This window comes from Sminthopsis crassicaudata, chromosome 6 (genome assembly GCF_048593235.1).
Source record: "Sminthopsis crassicaudata isolate SCR6 chromosome 6, ASM4859323v1, whole genome shotgun sequence".
NCBI lineage: Eukaryota > Metazoa > Chordata > Mammalia > Dasyuromorphia > Dasyuridae > Sminthopsis > Sminthopsis crassicaudata.
In genome coordinates this window covers 33,540,945-33,559,451 of record NC_133622.1, presented here as the reverse complement: position 1 = coordinate 33,559,451, position 18,507 = coordinate 33,540,945, and positions in this window count along the sequence as shown.

The window sequence follows — 18,507 nt, the reverse complement described above, 5'->3', positions numbered from 1 at the left end:
TACAAAACTCTCAGTGGCAGTTACCTACGACTTTCAAGTCAATTTAACAAACATTTTTAAAATGCCTACTACCTGTGAGATACTGTGACAATCATCAGTTACTTTAATATAAAAAATCTATATTAGGAAATAAAAAGGGGAGGGAATTAAGTAGAGAGTGTGTGCAAGAACTGACAGAAGAATAGATTGGGGGAGGTACAGAGAAACAAAATGCTCTGGAGGAGAGAAAGGAGAAAAGGAGAAAAAGGAAACAAAACAAAAGGAAAAATAGCTTGGAGGAAAATGCATCATTAATAACTATGAGTACGAATGAGATGAACTTTTCCATAAAACAAAAAAATAGCAGAGGAGAGCAAAAACCAGAATCCTACAGTATATCCTTTACAAAAAAATACATCTGAAGCAGAGAGACACATAAAGACTTGAGGTAAGGAGGTGAAACAGAATTCAAATGCTGAACTAAAAAATAAAGCAATCTTGATTTCAGGCCAAAATATGTGTGTGTGTGAGTGTGTGTGTGTGTGTGTGTGTGTGTGTGTGTGTGTGTGTGTGTTTAAAAGAAAAAGAGATAAGGAAAGAAACTACATCTTGCCAAAGACAATGAAGTGATTTCTATATTAAATATATTTTCACCAAGTGATACAGAATCCACATTTTGAAAGGGCTATTTAAGTGAATTACAGTAGCTTCATGACCAAACAAGACATAAAGAGGATTATGAAATGTAAATCAATAATTTTGATTATGTTAAATTAAAAAGCTTTTACACAAACACAACTAATGGAAAAGGTAAAGCTAGAAAAGAATCTTTACAGCAAGTATCTCTAATAAAGGCCTAGTTTATCAAAAAATAGAGAAAACTGAGTTAAATTTATAAAAAATATAAGCCATTCTCCAATTAACAAGTAGACAAAGGAAAGAACAAGGAGTTTTCAGGGGAAGAAATTACAGCTATCTGTAGACATACAACAAAGTACACTAAAGCATTTTTGATTAGAACAATGCAAATGAAAACAACTCTGAGGTATCACCTTACACCTCTCAGATAATATGAGAAAAAAGAGAAATCTTGAGAGGATATGGAAAAAGTGCTGCTGGTGGAGTTGTTAATTGATCTATACATTCTGTAGAGCAAGTTGGAACTATGACCAAAGAGCAACCAAACTTTGATATTGATTGCTAGGTCTGTATAGAAAAGTAATCATAAAAAGGGGGAAAGGACCTACCTGTGACTTTTTTAGTTGCAACACATTGTAAGTCAAGGGAGTGCCTATCCACTGGGGGATGGTTGAATGAGTTGTGGTATATGAATGAAATAGTAATATTATAGTGTAATAACAAAAGGTAGAATTCAGAAAACCCTGGAAAAATGTGTATGAACTGATACGAAGTGAAATGAGCAGTCAGCAAAACAGTGCAAAATATCAATAACTCAATTCTTCTTCAGTAGTACAATGATCCAAGACAAGTTCAAAGTCCTAATGAAGAAAATTACTATCTATACCCAGAAAAAGTATTGACAGAATCTATGAACAAAAAGAAAATCTTTTTCACTTTTTTTACTTTTAGCATATTTATTCTTTCATAACTATGACTAATATGGAAATATATTTTATATGATACCACATGTATAATCTATATAAAATTTCCTACCTTGTTAGGAAGAGAGAAGGGGAGAACAGAAGGGGAAAATTTGGAACTCAAAATCATGTAAAAAGGAATATTAAAAGCTGTTTTTACATCTAATTGGGAAAAAATAAAACGCTATTTTAAAGAGTAAACAAACAAAAGAAATTGGCATAAATCAATATATTACACCATTTGCTAAGATAATATCAAAATGGATAAATGACCTAGATATGAAGAAATATTTTTAGAAAGGAATTTGGAAGAATATGGAGCATATTATCTATCAGACTTAGTTATTTTCAAACAATTTATAAATAAACAAGAGATAGAGAGCAGTGTGAAGTATGAAATAACTATTTAATTACATTAAATTAAAAAGGGGTTATGAAAATAAAATAAATGTAGTCAAGTTTAAAGGGAAAGTAGAAAAGTGGGAATGATTTTATATACAATATTTCCTTAACTGCTTAACAGTTTTTTAAAAATATTCCCACAACATGTATACATATATTGTATTTAATTTATACTTCAACATATTTAACATGTATTGGTCAACCTGCTATCAGGGAGGGGGAAGGAGGGGAAAAATTAGAACAAAAAGTTTGGCAATTGTCAATGTTGTAAAATTACCCATGCATAGATCTGTTAAATAAAAACTATTAAAATATAAAAAAAATTCCCACACAGGAAAACCATGGATAAAAGACAGTGGCAAAGAGATAGACTTCTGGCTTAGGAGATATGAAAATCTGGGTTCAATTTGTGGCTAAAATGTCTACTAGTTATAAGTTGCTTTACTTATTTGAGTTTGAGACCAGTCTTTAAAATTCTCAGTTATGTAGAAATTTTGATCCACACCAGAGGAGTCCTGACACAAACAAAATCACAAGTCCTTGATACACACACACACACACACACACACACACACACACACACACACACATGCACAATATTCATTTAATTGATGTTGTTCGGTCATGGCTTAATCTTGTCTGATTCTCTGTCATCCCATTTGGGGTTTTCTTGAGAAAGATACTGGAGTACTTTGCCATTTCCTTCTCCAGATCATTTTACAGATGGGGAAACTGAGGCTATATACAAGGTTAAGTGACTTGCTCAGGATCACACTGCTAGTAAGCATCTAAGGTCATATTTTAACTCAGAAATCTGGGTCCTCCTGACTCCAGACCCGACACTCTATTATACTATCTATTTTCCTAGCAAACAATGAGGCTTTCATTAAGAACAAAATATAGCAGATCAATTATCCATCTGCTACTGTGAGTCAACTAGACATTCACGTTCACACCTTCATATCATAGTTGACTTTAATGTGAATGTCCCCAATATATAATGGTTTTCAAAGAGAACCGAATGACTTTAGTTGTCACAAGCAGAATTCTGAAAATTGGTATGGAGATTGTCTAAGACCTTTAAGGTCTTAATTCCATTCTAGACTTGTATTATCATTGAATTGGAATGGGGTGAAAGGAGGCAGAAGTCCTTAGTCTACAAATGCCTCCCAGAGTGTACTCTATTTATGGACCTGTCAGAGTGTAATAACTTTATTCAAGAATTTTAGCAATTAGAGTCTGAACAGCTAGCACAATAAACCTTTACTCAAAGTCTAGGCTATATCTCCCTGGAACAACCACTGGTGCACTCATAGCAAGCACGATGGATGAATTACCAGTGATACATGGAAATTCTAGTCTCAGAGTGATAGGAGCAGAGAAAATCACCAGTTGTTTTTGCTTCCTTGTATTCCCAGAACTTACCTCACTGTAGATATTTAATAAATGCATGTTCGTTTGGAGCTTATGCTCAGAGGGGAATGAAATTGTGGAACAAGAGGGAGTTCATTTGAAATCCTGCAATAGGAAAAACCTGTGTTTGCATGGAGGGTGGGACGGTTAAAAGCATAAGACTAGTGTAAGAATAGAGAATAACTGAGTAGAAAGGAATATTTAAATGGGAGGAAAAAAAGACCTTGGGATGCTTATTTTGAGTGTAATACAGGAGGAAGTTTTAAAGGAATAGAATATTTCAAGATTTGATATAAAACAAAACCCTAAAGAAGAAAACAGTATTGCAAACAATGACAGGTTTTATTTCTAATGGTCTTAAGTATTAAGTAGGAAAGCAGATTCCATTAAAATCAATTCACCAAACATTTATTAAGTACCCACTATGTTCAAGACATGGTTTTTAGCTTGGAAAACACAAACAAAATGAAGGCGAACCTGTCTTCTAAGTGATTATATTCTAATGGAAGTATAACATTTACACATACAAAATGACAAGAAATATCATAATTACAGTGTGTGTGTGTGTGTGTGTGTGTGTGTGTGTGTGTGTGTGTGTGTAAATCCTGATGATGGGGGGAATTAGAAAAAAAATTATAGGAGTGGAGAACTCTAACTGAATATTGAAGGGAGCTATTGATGCAAGGAACTACCTGAATACCTGACTAGAATCAACTGAAGAGCATGCTTTTTTTTCAGGTACCTAAGGTGTATCCATCTGATCATCATCATCATTGAAGCATAAGCAGCAATGCTAATTTTCATTTTTATTCCTTTTAAGAAGCTAAGTAAGAGACTCCTGGATACTTTAAAGAATATATCTAAATTACTTGAGAGCTAGGATTAAAAACAAAAAGGGGAAAATAGGATAAAAAGGAAGGAAAGGAGATAGAACAAAAAAAGTTGAGGAAAATACAAGAATAGTTAATACTATATTTTTGGATAAACTGCAACATCACATGTTAAATATTGTCCCATTTGATGGAAATTTTTTAAAGTTGTAAAAGTATATTGAAATATACCAATAATTAAAAAAGATAAAGTCCATTATTGACTAATGGATCTTGTAAATAATAATTTATACTACAATCTGAAAATTCTGGAAGAGAACCACATTCATATGCAGTAATCTACATAACAAAGGACCAGTGAATAGTTCAAATTTGTCAAGGTATGACTTAATGTGGGTGATTTTGATAAATATACTTAATCTTAATGATATTGGAGAATAATTGTAAATATCCATTTGGCTTTTAGTATTATGATTAATACTAATAACTGACATGCTGCTTTAAATTTGCAAAATGATTTGCATGTATTGTCTTGCTGGAGCATCATACCAGCTCTTTGTGTTCAATCAGCAGAGCTAACTCCATCATTTAGAAAGTGAAACCAGTCTAAAAAAGCCCTCATTTACAGTGTCACACTTAGGAAAGAGTAGAGGCAGAATTTAAATCTAGATTTTCACAATTTAGGGTCCAAAATTTGAACTACTTTACCTGTATTTGGTAACTAAGAGACTACATGTATTAGAGACTGCTGAACTTGGAGTCAGAAAGAGTTGAATAACAATTTTGCCTTCTATTTACTAGCTTTTGGGTCCCCTTTGGTCACAATTTCTGCTTATCTCAGTTTGCTCAATTGTAAAATTGTGATAATAGCAATAGTACCGATTCACAGAGTTGTTGTGAGGATCAAATGCTATAACTTTCATAAAGTACTTTGAAAACTCAAAGTGGTATGTAATTGCCAGCTATCCATAATATTAATGTTATTATTATTTTCTTTGTCAATTCTGAAAACTAATGACCAAAAGTCACAAACATTATGAAACACGGACTCTGAACATACTGATGGGATTCTGATTGTTGCCCCCAGCCCAAATCTGCCTCCTCCCCAGTCCAAACCCCACAGAAATCCTCAATCACTTGCTGACAGGTACAGGTACAGGTCTACATGGTCTATAATTCCATCATCCATCAAGTCTAGACATATTGTAGAAATAAACCAATAAGAAAGATGGAGACCAGGACCCACAAGCTTTAATATTTCCCTGACACAGTTCCTATGCTCTACCCTTTGGGTAAACTTAAGGCAAAGTCAGGATCATCATGATAACTTTATCATACATTAATATCCTGCCAAGTGGGCTTTTTTATATGCATTCTGGGGAACCACAACTGGAGTTCAACTATTGAGGTTTTAGGACCACCCTATGTGAGCAAACTCTTCTAAAACCTCAAAACTGACTTATCTTGTGATAGAACCAGATTCCAAAAATATCTTTGTCTTGCTTTATTGGGCTGCTGACTCCTTTTTAACTCCTACTGAATTCTGGTAGATTTTAACAGGAACATAGCCCACTCTGAGCAAATGATTCTCAATTAATCTTAATAAATGCCTTTACTTGATTTGGAGATGGCCCAAATCCTGCATCCTTTCAAAGAAAACACCAGAAATTATCTGCCTGAACTCTAATAAAGCCAAAGAACTCACACAGATGATCACAAGCACAGCAAATTCTGAAAAATAAAATAAGATAAAAACAAAATAAAATAAAATAGAAGTGTTAACCATGGTTATAAAAAAGCATCTTTCTTTGTTCTGTTGGAGGAGGGAACACATGTTAGTAGGGCTTCATCACTGGAACTGGTTTCTGCAGGTGCTTGTCCAACCAGGGACCACCTGGTACTGGTATGAAACAATTCTGGGATTTGGATGTGGTTGAGTTCACCCAGGGGATGAGCACAAATAATGGTGATTATACCAACTTGAAGGCAAATCTGCTTGCTGAGCCTTAGTTCTGAAAATAAGGTGTCTCCTACTAGTAAAAAGAACGAGAGAGGGTTCCTTAGCATAATTATCCTGACACCTTTATATGAAAGCTAAAAAAACAGTAAATTCAGGAATTGCCACAAATACATATTAATTTCAGTAATCTGATAATCTAGTAAATTTTGGCTAGTGAGATTTTCTTCTTAATTGCAATCTCATTTCTAGAAGGAAAGTCTCTCTCCCTTCCCCAAAGCAATTTGAATTACCGACCTGCCCCAGGACCTTCTTATAACTGATGTTTTCCTGTTTTACAAATGGGAAGGGCATATTTTAACTAGGTATGTTCATCTAACAGCTTGAAGGTTTTTTAAAAAGTCATTTTCTGAAAGGAAGAAAAAAATGCAACTTATTAATAGTGATAATGACTTTTGAACATTAGGTTTAAGAAGAATGAACATTTTCTCTTTCCAGGGGCAAAGACTTTTCTTGGTGATCATTAATCTGCACAAAATGACCCGCAATTTGATCATTATCTTTAAATTAAAAGATGGAAAAAGCAGAGAACTTGACACTTGAACACCATTCACTCAAATACCAGTGACAGATTAGGTTAAGTTCAAGAAATCTTATTGTATAGAAGTACTTGTAATCAACTACTGGAGAAAATAAATGTATGTCTTTGCATAGCCCTGAAGCGAATGATTGAGCAGGTTTGGCACACCTGTACTTCTAGAAAGTAAAATAATGTGCACTCAGACAAGTTAAAAATTGCAAGCTGAGATGATTGCTGAAACACTCACCACTCTTTCCCTCTGTTTTGTATGTGAAAAATGTGACATCTCAGATTGAAGCATTTGTTTTTAATTAATTGGCTAAGGATGATGGCAAGCAGAGGAAGCAAGTTTCTCTTGGAATACAAGGGAGGTGGGTACCAAAGTTCTGGATAACTCCTGGATAGGGACTCCTGCTTATGTTCACAAGATTGGGTAGGGATATCCAATGTGAGGGAAACCCCATGGCTCAATATAAGAAGCAATAGATGTTTGGAAAGGTCAAATGGTAAGACTACAACTGTGAACTTCATATCCTAATACACAGATGAGCACCGAGGCAGTGAAGTTTCATTAAATTCAAAGCGATGTTATTAAACTTTCTTAATTTGAGGAGGGGAGGCAAAGTAGCAATGCTTTGAGCCATCTAAATAAATCAGCTTAAACATATTGAGGGAAACCTATAAGGAGAAAATGGCATGGTTTAACATGATTGTGATTTTTAAAGTAAGAATTTGTGATACATTTGAGGGGTCAAAATAATGAAAATAAATATAATTATAGATAAGAATATACCTGTGACTGAATCCTGACAGCCTCCTGGAAGAGTGAAGAGGCTTTGAAATTCTTAGAACCAAGGAGAAGGAAACACATTTTTTTTTACCTTTTAGAAGATTTTCTGGGATCAGAGCTGTAGACATTGGGAAAAATCACTTTCTTATGTGAAAGAGAAGTGACAGAGGATGGGATAAAAAAATCTAGATAGGGCGCAGCTAACTAATAAAGGGATAGGAAAAGTAATCCAAACATTCTTTTTGAACCACTTTTTTAGTTCAGAAGTCAATTTGTGATGGGATCAGCAAGTCATTAGAGAATTCAGAGAAAGGAGATAATGTGGAAATAAAGGGTTTTTTTTAAATGAATGTTTTAGTAAATTTGTAGTTAAATCTCATCTATATAAGGTTATCATAGTCATTCACTTATTCTTCCCCTCTTTCAAACAAAATCTGTGATATGCAACAATTTATGTTAAGTATTTTGTAAAATAAATAGGAATATTGTTCTGATATATCTGTTCTCAAGGATATCAATATTAGAGAAGAAAGAATGATTCTAATAGAAGACATGATGTAAAGAATGATTTGATAAGAAGATAAAACTATTAAAATAAAGTGTGATATGAAAGTTTTGTACTTTTACTAAAAATGCCATGAATGGTTGATTTTTTTTCAGTATTGAAGTATTAGCATGACACTTCCTAGAATAACTAATTATTATTATTTTATCATCAATTCAATTTCTAAAATTTTATAAAGGGTTACCCATGTACAAATAGCTGCAAAATGTCATATGTTCATGTGAATTTCTACTTTCATTAATTAATTTCTCATTTCAATTTCCCCCATCAGATCACTTTTAAAAACAAAATAAAAAATTTAGTTAGAATGGATCTCAAAAGTCATTCATTCTACCTAAGAGTACCGTGCTGATATACAATCTGAGATTTCTACTACTAACACTGACTTTGACTAGAAGATTTTTAAGCATTTGACAAAATACAACATTCATTCCTATTAAAAACACTGGAAAATATGGGAATAAATGGGGTTTTCTTTAAAATAATCAGTAGTATCTATTTACATCAGTAAGCATCATATGTAATGGGGATAAATTAGAACCATGCCCAAAAAGATCAGGGATGAAACAAGGTTGCCAATTATCACCATTATTATTCACTATTGTTTTAGAAATGTTTGATTGAGGAATAAGAAGAAAAAGAAATTAAAAGAATTAGAGTAGGTAATGGGGAAACCAAATTACTACTCTTTTCAGATGATATAGCACACCTAAACAATCCTACATAAACAATTTGGTAACATATAGAAATGCTTCTGGGATAAGAACTCCCTATTTGACAAAAATTGGTGGGAAAATTGGAAATTAGTATGGCAAAAAATTAGGCTCTAACCCACATCTAACAGCTTATACCAAGGTAAAGCCAAAATGAATTCATGATTTATACATAAAGTGTGATATTATAAGTAAATTATGAATAGAAAAGATAGTGTACCTCTCAGATGTATGTAGAAGGAAGGAATTTGTGGCCATAAAGGAACTAGAGTACATTATAGAATGCAATATGGAAAATTTTGATTAAGTTAAAAAGTTTTTGCACAAACAAAACCAATGCAGACAAGATAAGAAAGGAAACAGTAAACTGGGCAAAAAATTTACCTTCAAGGGTTCTGATAAAGTCCTAATTTCTAAAATATATAGAGAATCGACTCAAATTTATAAGAATACAAACCCTTCTCCAACTGATAAATGGTCAAAGAATATGAACAGAAAATTTTCAGATGAAGAAATTAAAATCATTTCTAGTCATATGAAATAGTGTCCCAAATCACTATTGATCAGAAAAAATGTAATTTAAGACAACTCTGAGGTACCACTAAGCACCTCTCAGATGGGCTTAAGATTACAGGAAAAGATAAAGATGAATATTGGAGAGGATGTGAGAAAACTGGGACACTGATACATTGTTGGTGGAATTGTGAACTGCTCCAACTATTCTGGAGAGCAATTTGGAATTATGCCCAAAAGGCTGTAAAATTGTGCATACCCTCTGGTCCAGCAGTGTTTCTACTGGGCTCATATCCCAGAGAGATCTTAAAGGAGGGAGAGCCCTACATGTGCAAAAATGTTGTGGCAGTCCTTTGCATAGTGGCTAGAAACCGGAAAATGAATGGGTGCCCATCAATTGGAGAATGGTTGAATTAATTATGGTATATGAATGTTATGGAATATTATAGTTCTATAAAAATGACCAGCAGGAGGATTTCAGAAGGAATGGAGAGACTTACATGAACTGATGCTGAGTGAAATGAGCAGGACCAAGAGATCATTGTACGCGGCAACCACAAGACTATAAGTGATCAATTCTGATGGACTTGACTCTGAGGCCAGTTCCAATAATCTTGTGATGAAAATATGATGAAAATATTGATGTTGAAAATTATCTATGCATATGTGTTGAAAATGAAAAGCTTTAAAATAAAATAACAATAACAATAAAAGAATATTTTAAAATAATAGGTTTATCTACTAACAAAACATTCCCCTAAACAAACCTACTTTTTTCCTACCTTTCTGAAGTTTTAATCCTTTAGCTACTTCAAAAGTATACTCTGTGAAATACATATATGTTTATGCATATATGTACCTGATATGTGATTCATTGTAATTTTTCACTGAATTGGTAAAAAAATAAAAAAGACTCTAGAGAAAACATTATTTTGTTGTTTATATGTGTCAAAAACATATTTCAAATACCACCAATATGAAGATCTTTTCATAACATAAGAGGTATTCTCAGAGTAATGATCCATATCTTAATGTAACACAGTTGAGTGATGTTATGGAACATAAACTTGGCCAGCTGGCAATAATAAATTCTTCCTGCTCCAATCTCCATCCTGGATGAGTAGAATTAATTTCTTCCCAGCGTGTACCTATCTGCTTCCTGGTGGATAAGTTAGGCAGAGATCTTTCCCTTGGTTTCGGTTCTCTCCTCCTTATTCCTCTTATCTCTGCAGATTTCATCACACATCCTCTTACAATATTCAGCTCACCTTTTGGCCTGGATAAAATATAAATACCATTGTGTTCAAGCTTTCCCCTTCTGTGCTGTTTAATGCAATTTATATCAGACAAAAGCTTATAACTCTTCGGTTCCTTTCATAAGAGGACCAAAAGGGTCAAACTGTAGGATGATCAGACCACTCTGAGCTCGGAAGGCTCCTCCACAGATGGGGCACAAATAGTCCAGGTGAACATCGGGAAGAAGATGTCTCTAAATGTGCACATCTCACATTTCTTCTCAGCTCATAGTGCACAGTGGTGCCTTCTATGAAATGGGCTGGACTGACTGCAGGGTGGTTCTGAGCCAGTATATCCCACAACTGATTCCCAAGTTCTTCAGCCAGCCTTGTCCTTGAACAGCTTCTTCTGCCCTCCATGTGAGCATCTACCTTATGTGAGCACTTAAGCAAAGTGGCCAGCCCAACAGAGTTGGAATGCTTGGCAGTTCAGGATCTCCTCATCCAGTACCTTATCCTCCAGAAGATCTTTAGTATCTTCCTAAGATAGTTGAAATCTAAGTAATTCAGTTTCCTGGCATGGTACTGGTAGACTGTCCAAGTCCCACAGGCAAAAGACAAATAAAATATTATAATCACTAGACCTCAGAACTCCCAAATATAAAGAAAAAATCAATATTAATATAGAAATTAAATTTTCTATCCTAATTTATTTTTTCTAGCCAACACTTTTGAAATATTTGATACAAAGTTGCAAATATAAGACAATTTAGGTAAAAATGGCAATATTATAGTCTGTTACTATATGGCATAGAGAGAGAAAGGTAGAGAAAATGCAGACCTATGTCAATAAAAGAAGTGGAGCTGACTAGTGGCTTTATCCAGAGTCTGCTTGTAGGCTGCCATGGTTCTTTTTAGTCTCTTTGACACAGCTTTTTGTTTTTAATTCTTATTTATATATTTTAGCTTTTCCTGATGCCCTTCTACCACCAGTGCCCTCTGGATCATGCTGTTAAACCGTGTTTGGGCCAGGGGATGACTTCTCTTATTTTTCCTGCTCCTCCCTTAAAACCCCTGATCCTTCTTCCTAGCCTGTTCTTCATTCCCTGAGTGTGTCCTTTGTAAGAAGTGTAACTCAAGTCTATCTGGATTTCAGAGTATTAGTTCTATCATCCTTGTGTTTCTCCTTAATATCATTTATTAAAATAAAACAAAATATCAAGGGAGATTAAGTTGGCCATATGGCTAGATACCCAAATGAGATACCTTATACCTCTACTGTTTTTGATTGTGAAATGCTCCCCCATAGTAAGAGTTTAATTTGTTTATTTGAAATGTGATTTGTCTAAAAACTGAACAAACAGTCCAATTCAAGAGCAATTATACTAATTCATTTCCAGTGTTGTAGGAGGTCAAAATAATACCCAGAAGGGCGATTTGGTCACGTCAGTCAAATAACCTATTGATAATGACAAATTGCAGATGGTATTTGAATATTATATAAAGAAAAAAATTCCACTTGTGTGACTATTTTTTTTATTTGAATACATCAATTTTAAAAAGCATTTATCAAGCACCTACTATGTGCAAAGCACTGGATAAGAATGACAAAAATAAACCAGTATCTTCACTGAAGAAATCTACATTCCTTTGTGTTGTGGCGGCACAGAATTTTTAACAAATCAGTGTAGTACTTATTAGTCATTCTGGTATCATTCAAACACATTTTCAGAAGTTGATTGGCACAAATATAATTGGATGTCTCATGAATAAAAACCTTGACACAAGTATGTTATAAACAATATTTTCTCATGTGAAAGGCAGGTAGAAGAGATAGAGTAGCAAAGGATTCTAAAATTTCACTTTACTTTTCTGAGGCAGTCTTCTATTTGTATTTTAGTTATTCAAATTCCCCTAATACTATTTTCTAGATTTCCTACAAATTTGAATTTTCTATACAATATCTTTTCAAAGAACATTAGCTCTATTTCTCATTCAAACATAAGTATATTAAATATTTTATGCCATATGTTATATAACATATTATATAAAAATTTCTAAAATGCATACATATATTCTATGAATTATAATGCTTGGTATAGGAATTGGAAATTGGATCTGTAGTGACTAACATTTAATAACAAATACCTATTTTGTTTTTAGAGCTATATATAAATTCCTGATTGTGAGTGGGCTCCATTTGGAATCACCACTAATTCTTTTTGGTACCATTTAGGAGCATACAACTTGAGTGCACTAAATTGTACACAAGTGTTCTAAAAGCTTACTACAGTATTCAACTTACTCACAGGGAGTACCTTATAACCCAGAAGAAACAGACTGGCCAAATATATATGTCTTATACCTTCTCATTTTCTCCCTTAGATCCACATGCTCTAGGGCCAGGATAAATTCCAAGACCTTTAGTAAAAGCTCTCAAATCAACTCTGACTTTAGACTGAGATGAATAATGGCCCTGCTATTAGCAAATGTTGACAACACATTTTTCCCCTTGCTCTTTCCATTTCTCATGAACTAATTAACTCTACATTTTTCAGTACTGGGCTAGAATTCTGTTCTGAATCACTTCCAAGTTTTCAAAAATGCCACCAGAAGAGAACCAGGGACATGAATAAGAGAGGAAGGATTGATTCCAATGTCTTAAATCTCAGGGATAATAGTTTTTTTGCTTATTTGTTTTCTGAAGCCAAGGTAATTTTAAATATGCCACTTTGCCTAAAAAAAAGTCTTGAAAATGTGTTCTTCATTAATTCAGCCTAGAGATTGAACGAACGGTAGGGAGTTCAAATTAATATATGTTCAAGAGTAAAAGGGGGAAAGCATATGAAGCAGAAATTGAATTTATCCCCAAAAATCAATATATCTGGATTCATTACCTAAAGGAGATCTCCTAATAGTCATTGTGCTTAATTTTGTGTTCATACAGTGCTCCCAATATTGATAGAACTTAATAAAAGGTAACACTGTAAAGGAGCAAAGTTTACAAATTTGTTTCTTAAAGCAGAAGCAGTTATTCATTACTCTATTCTAAAACGGTACATAGTTGTTTGGTAACAAACTTTATCCCTAAAAGACGTCAAAAGAAACAAATTTTAAGTGAATTTATTAATCCATCATTGATGAATTATTGAAAGAAGAGGGTTGTTGCAGATAGAATTTCATTGATTAAAAACAAGTCACCTGATAAAGGCAAAATGATTAAAGCACAAGATATAGGTTATGCATATTGAACATGTATTGGTCAACCTGCCATCTTGGGGGGGGGAGGAGAGGAATAATTAGAACAAAAGATTTGGCAATTGTCAATGCTGTAAAATTACCCATACACATACCTGGTAAATAAAGATATATGTTATTGTTGTGAATTAATGAAAGATAGAATTATATTTTCATTAACAAATGTTTGTAATGATAATGTCAACTTAAAAGTTCCCCCCTTAGCCCTTGCTCCACCCAAAAAGTAACCCCCAAATGACTAATGTTTTGAAAATAAAATACAATGCCATGGGATAATGATTGAACCCTCAGAAATTCAAGATTAAGAATCAACAGTTTACACTATGTAGCATTAACATCAATTTTAGAAAGGCTCATTTTGCTTAAAAGTTTGCTTTATAAGTCTACAGAGGAAGATATTCTAGTTTAAAAGACCCAGAGAACATCTATTTTTATCATTCTTTGGCACTGAACTTTTAAAATAAGCTCATTTCTAAAATGAATTTCATTTATTGTGTGATATCCAGAAGAGTCTCAATCATTACTTTTAATTTTGAAGATATTGCAGAATTTGTTAATTCTTTTCTCTCTTCCAAACCCACCATGTTCTGGTTTCAGTTATAGTGTTAAAAAAAGAAGTACAAAGAAAGGAAGAGCAGGTTTCATTACTAAGAGATAGGGATGTGTATTGTTGTGTAACTGATGAACAGCATTTTTCCCCTGGAGTTAAAGACTAATCTCATTTACAAAGTACATTACTTTACTTCACATTATAAGAGGAATATATTAATATTTTTGGATATGACATTTCTTGATTAGCTAAGCGTGGCACCTAACACAGTCATTTCAAATAAAATTCCCATGTACTGGAAATTGTTTTAGCATGTTAAAGGAAACAATAGTCTTTCTTGTATATCAGCTGACTATCCATAGACGGTTATTTAAATTAGGTTTGATTCTTGAGCCAGAACCTTTCAATAAAACACTTCTTTTTTCCCTCTTCTGCATTTTACTAGTCCTTGTTATTTTCTTTTGAAAATGAAAAAGACTTTAGGGAATCTGTGAATTAAAAGGCTTCTTTATTATAATACTGATGTCTAACAAGTAATTGGACATACTTAAACCAGTTGGTTGATAAGAAATTACATGAAATATTTTGTCTACTAATTTTAAATACTTCTGAAAGAAATTTCCCTTGAGGTTATTTATTTATACAATATTGTGTTGACTATAATTACAGGCCAAATGAAGCAAATGTCTACCCGATTTATTTAAAATATGACAAAGCAAAAATAACTAGCCATAAATGTGTTTTTTGGGGGGAGGTTGGTGAGGGAAACCTTTTTTCTTCCAAGTACCATTTGGGTATTTATAACATCATTCATGGACCATGCAAAATTATCAATTTATAGAACCCCAACAATGGGAGATTATTGTGCATAAATTTCAGCTCATCATTGATTGCAGTTTCCTTAGCAAATGATTTCTTAGGTCTCATACAGTCCAGGATAGATGTACTCTTGCCTGGTAGATTAACACTTATGCCTGATAAAATAAAGAGGACCAACTTTTTTATTTTTAATATTGGAAAAAATCCTACTTTTTACCCAGAGTTATTTGCTCTAGTGCCCAAAATAGATAGGAAGGGTCTCAAAGTTATGGTAGGAGACATAAGCATGAAACCAGAGGCAAGTTAGAGATGCAAAGAAAACTAAATGTTCCAAAAAAGTCTTCCTCTTCCAAGGACAGAAAAGATTAGCTATGTCTTTAGTGAACCAGAGTCCAGGTATCTGGGCAAACCCATTACTTTCAGAAAGAATGGAGGGATAATCAATGACTGAGATGGTTGAGCTCTTTAGGAAAGCAGTTCCATCTAAAGCTCTTTTTATAGAGTAAACACTTATAGTTAAGAAAGAATAATGTCCCAGAGAGATAGAGGGAGGGTCATTGCCAGGATAATCAGAAAAGCCTTATGGTGGCTTTTATTAAAAATAGTTATAGTAGAAAACTCCCCAAGTAATTTGAAGAAGTCTAATATAACTGCTATAAAAATAAATGTATCAAAAATGTTAATATTTTAACAAACTTATTGAACTACCCATACATACTCTTCAGGTCTCAGTTTCTAAATCTGTAAAATTATTATATGAAATTTATTTTCTATACTAGTTCTAAATCTATGTTCTTGTTTAATGATTTAATTGAAGAATATATTTCTTTTGTCCCTGATGTTTCAGAATCACAGGCAATTCTCACTGGTTGTCAGACCTCAATAGAACAGAATGAGGGCATTATCTTATTTTTTTTTGTTGTTCATGAAAATTTATCTTAGAATCTTGTGCTAATAGCATGAAATATCCACATTGGGATATAGAAAATGAATGCTTTTTAAAGCTATTCTGGAAACATCAACCTATAAAAAGGGAAGGGAGGAGGAGAATAAGCATTTATATGGTTCCTACTACATGCTAGTCACTATGCTAAGTACTTTACAAATATTATCTCATCTTGAAAAGCAGAAAAATCCGTGCAAAGTAAACCAATAAATTGAATTCTTAGTAGGTACTTAGTCAATGTCTTTTGAATGATTCACTGATTTATTGTTAAATAAGATATTTACTACCAGTAATAAATAAATCACTGAGCAGCTTTCTTATGGCTATTGATATGTTATTTTTCAAACTTCCTTAGACTTTTATTGTATAGGAAGAAATATAATTATGAGTTTTTTTCTCTGGAAAAAATGAAAAGAATGGATGAAGGGATAGGGATTCTGTATAACTATCGGTATACTTGTCACAGGATAGGGGCAGTTCAGGCCTAAAAGAATCTATTCTGTAAACCCAAGGTGAATGAAGGGAAGATAATTAGGAGAAAAATATAATAATGGGACTCTGGTCATGGTAACTTTGGACATGGCAGGGTGTGAGGGATGCTCTATAAGATTGTGAGTTGCAGACAGAGATCTCCAGACTTCCATAGGCAGAAGGAAAACCAGTATCCGCATTCATGCCATTTCCAGTAGGATTAATAATTTTCATCCCCCTAGTCAACCTGCTTCAGTTATGACTCGGTGCATAAACTTTTTTTTTTCATTTACAAAAGTCTTCCTGATTTTAAGCTCATCTGAAGTTTAATACATTTGCTGTCAGATGAGTGGTATGTTTCACAATGATTCACTTACTAATATATTTCTTCACATTTACTGAAAATACACAGTCTCCTTGGATTTATCAACAGCTTTGTTTGTACTCGTACCTAATTTTTTGTCATGGGAGGTTTCAGAAAGAAAAAAAAAATCAAGCAACACAAAACTATTAAGCATGCTTCAATGGTTGTATAAAGGATTTTGAAGATTGGCTGCTACTCAACCTTCACTGTCAGAAATTCATTTGTTTGTAAGTTCCATCCCTCAGAGACCTTTGATCTGAATCCTATTTCCCATCTTGCAACTTCAATATGTATACTGTTGCTTCATTATTTTCTGACATTTTGCCTCCTAGTGAGCAGGTGAAACTCGAAAACAACATATAAAAGCAATTTCTAATGGTGTTTCCAACACCTAGGAAGTAATATATTCTTCAATGGTTCATTTAAATGAAAAATCTTAGAATTGTGGGCTTGACTTTAAAATTTTGAAGAACACACCTTTTTATTTTTATTTAATTTTTCCCTGCCATTCAAACACATTTAGTTCAGACAAATTATAACATCATATTTTAAACTATCCATTTGAATTTAAAAAATTATGCATGTGCACTCTGAAAACATAGCATTGCATACATCGCCAGAAACTCCTGAAAGGTGACCTCTAATATCCATCCCCTCCAACATGATTTTTGTAGCTTATACAGTATTAATACCAATCCTATTTTGAAATCTTGCCCGACTCCACTTGTGACAAAAGATGCATCAGCCTTTTCCCCTGGACTGATTTCTCCTAATTCTCCTTTATACCTTTCACATTTCATTCAGATTGGCCTGTCTGCTATTCTCCAAACCCAAGATTCCCCATTATGTCTCTAGGATTTGCACAAATTGTTATTCATTCTTAGTCTATCTACGTCCACATCCATCTCCTAGAATTCTTGATTTTCTTCAGTGTTCAATCCAGGTCTTAGGTCATATAATTTCTTTATGATTTGCTAATTATTAGTACTTCTTATATCTTTAAATTATTTTATCTATGTAAATGTTAGAAAGACAATATAGTAGAGTTAAGGGATTCTTAAATCTTTTCTACTCAACATCTCTTTTTGCCCAAGAAATTTTTACATAACCCTGGTTATAGAGGTAACAAGTCAAACACTGATAACAAGTCATAATTTCATGACTCCCACATTCAGTTATGAAACTCCATGTGGAAGCATAAGAAGGTGAGCTCTTGTGGTCAGAAAACTGGATTTGATTTTAGGAAGACCTAAGTTCAAAGTAGCCTGAACTGAGCTATCCAAGTACTCTATGGAACAAGAGTGTTGGAATGAAGAACTGAGCTAATTCAGGGGAAATGATTCAGCTCCTAAAGTCCAGAGGGTTAAGAAAGTCCATAAGAATGTTTATTTTTCCTCTCTGGATAGGGAGTATGAATTCTCTGGTACCCAGAGATAATTATATCCAATAATAATAACATCTCACACTTTTATAGTGCCATAAGGTCAATTCTTTTCTAGAAGACTCATGTGGATGCTAAGT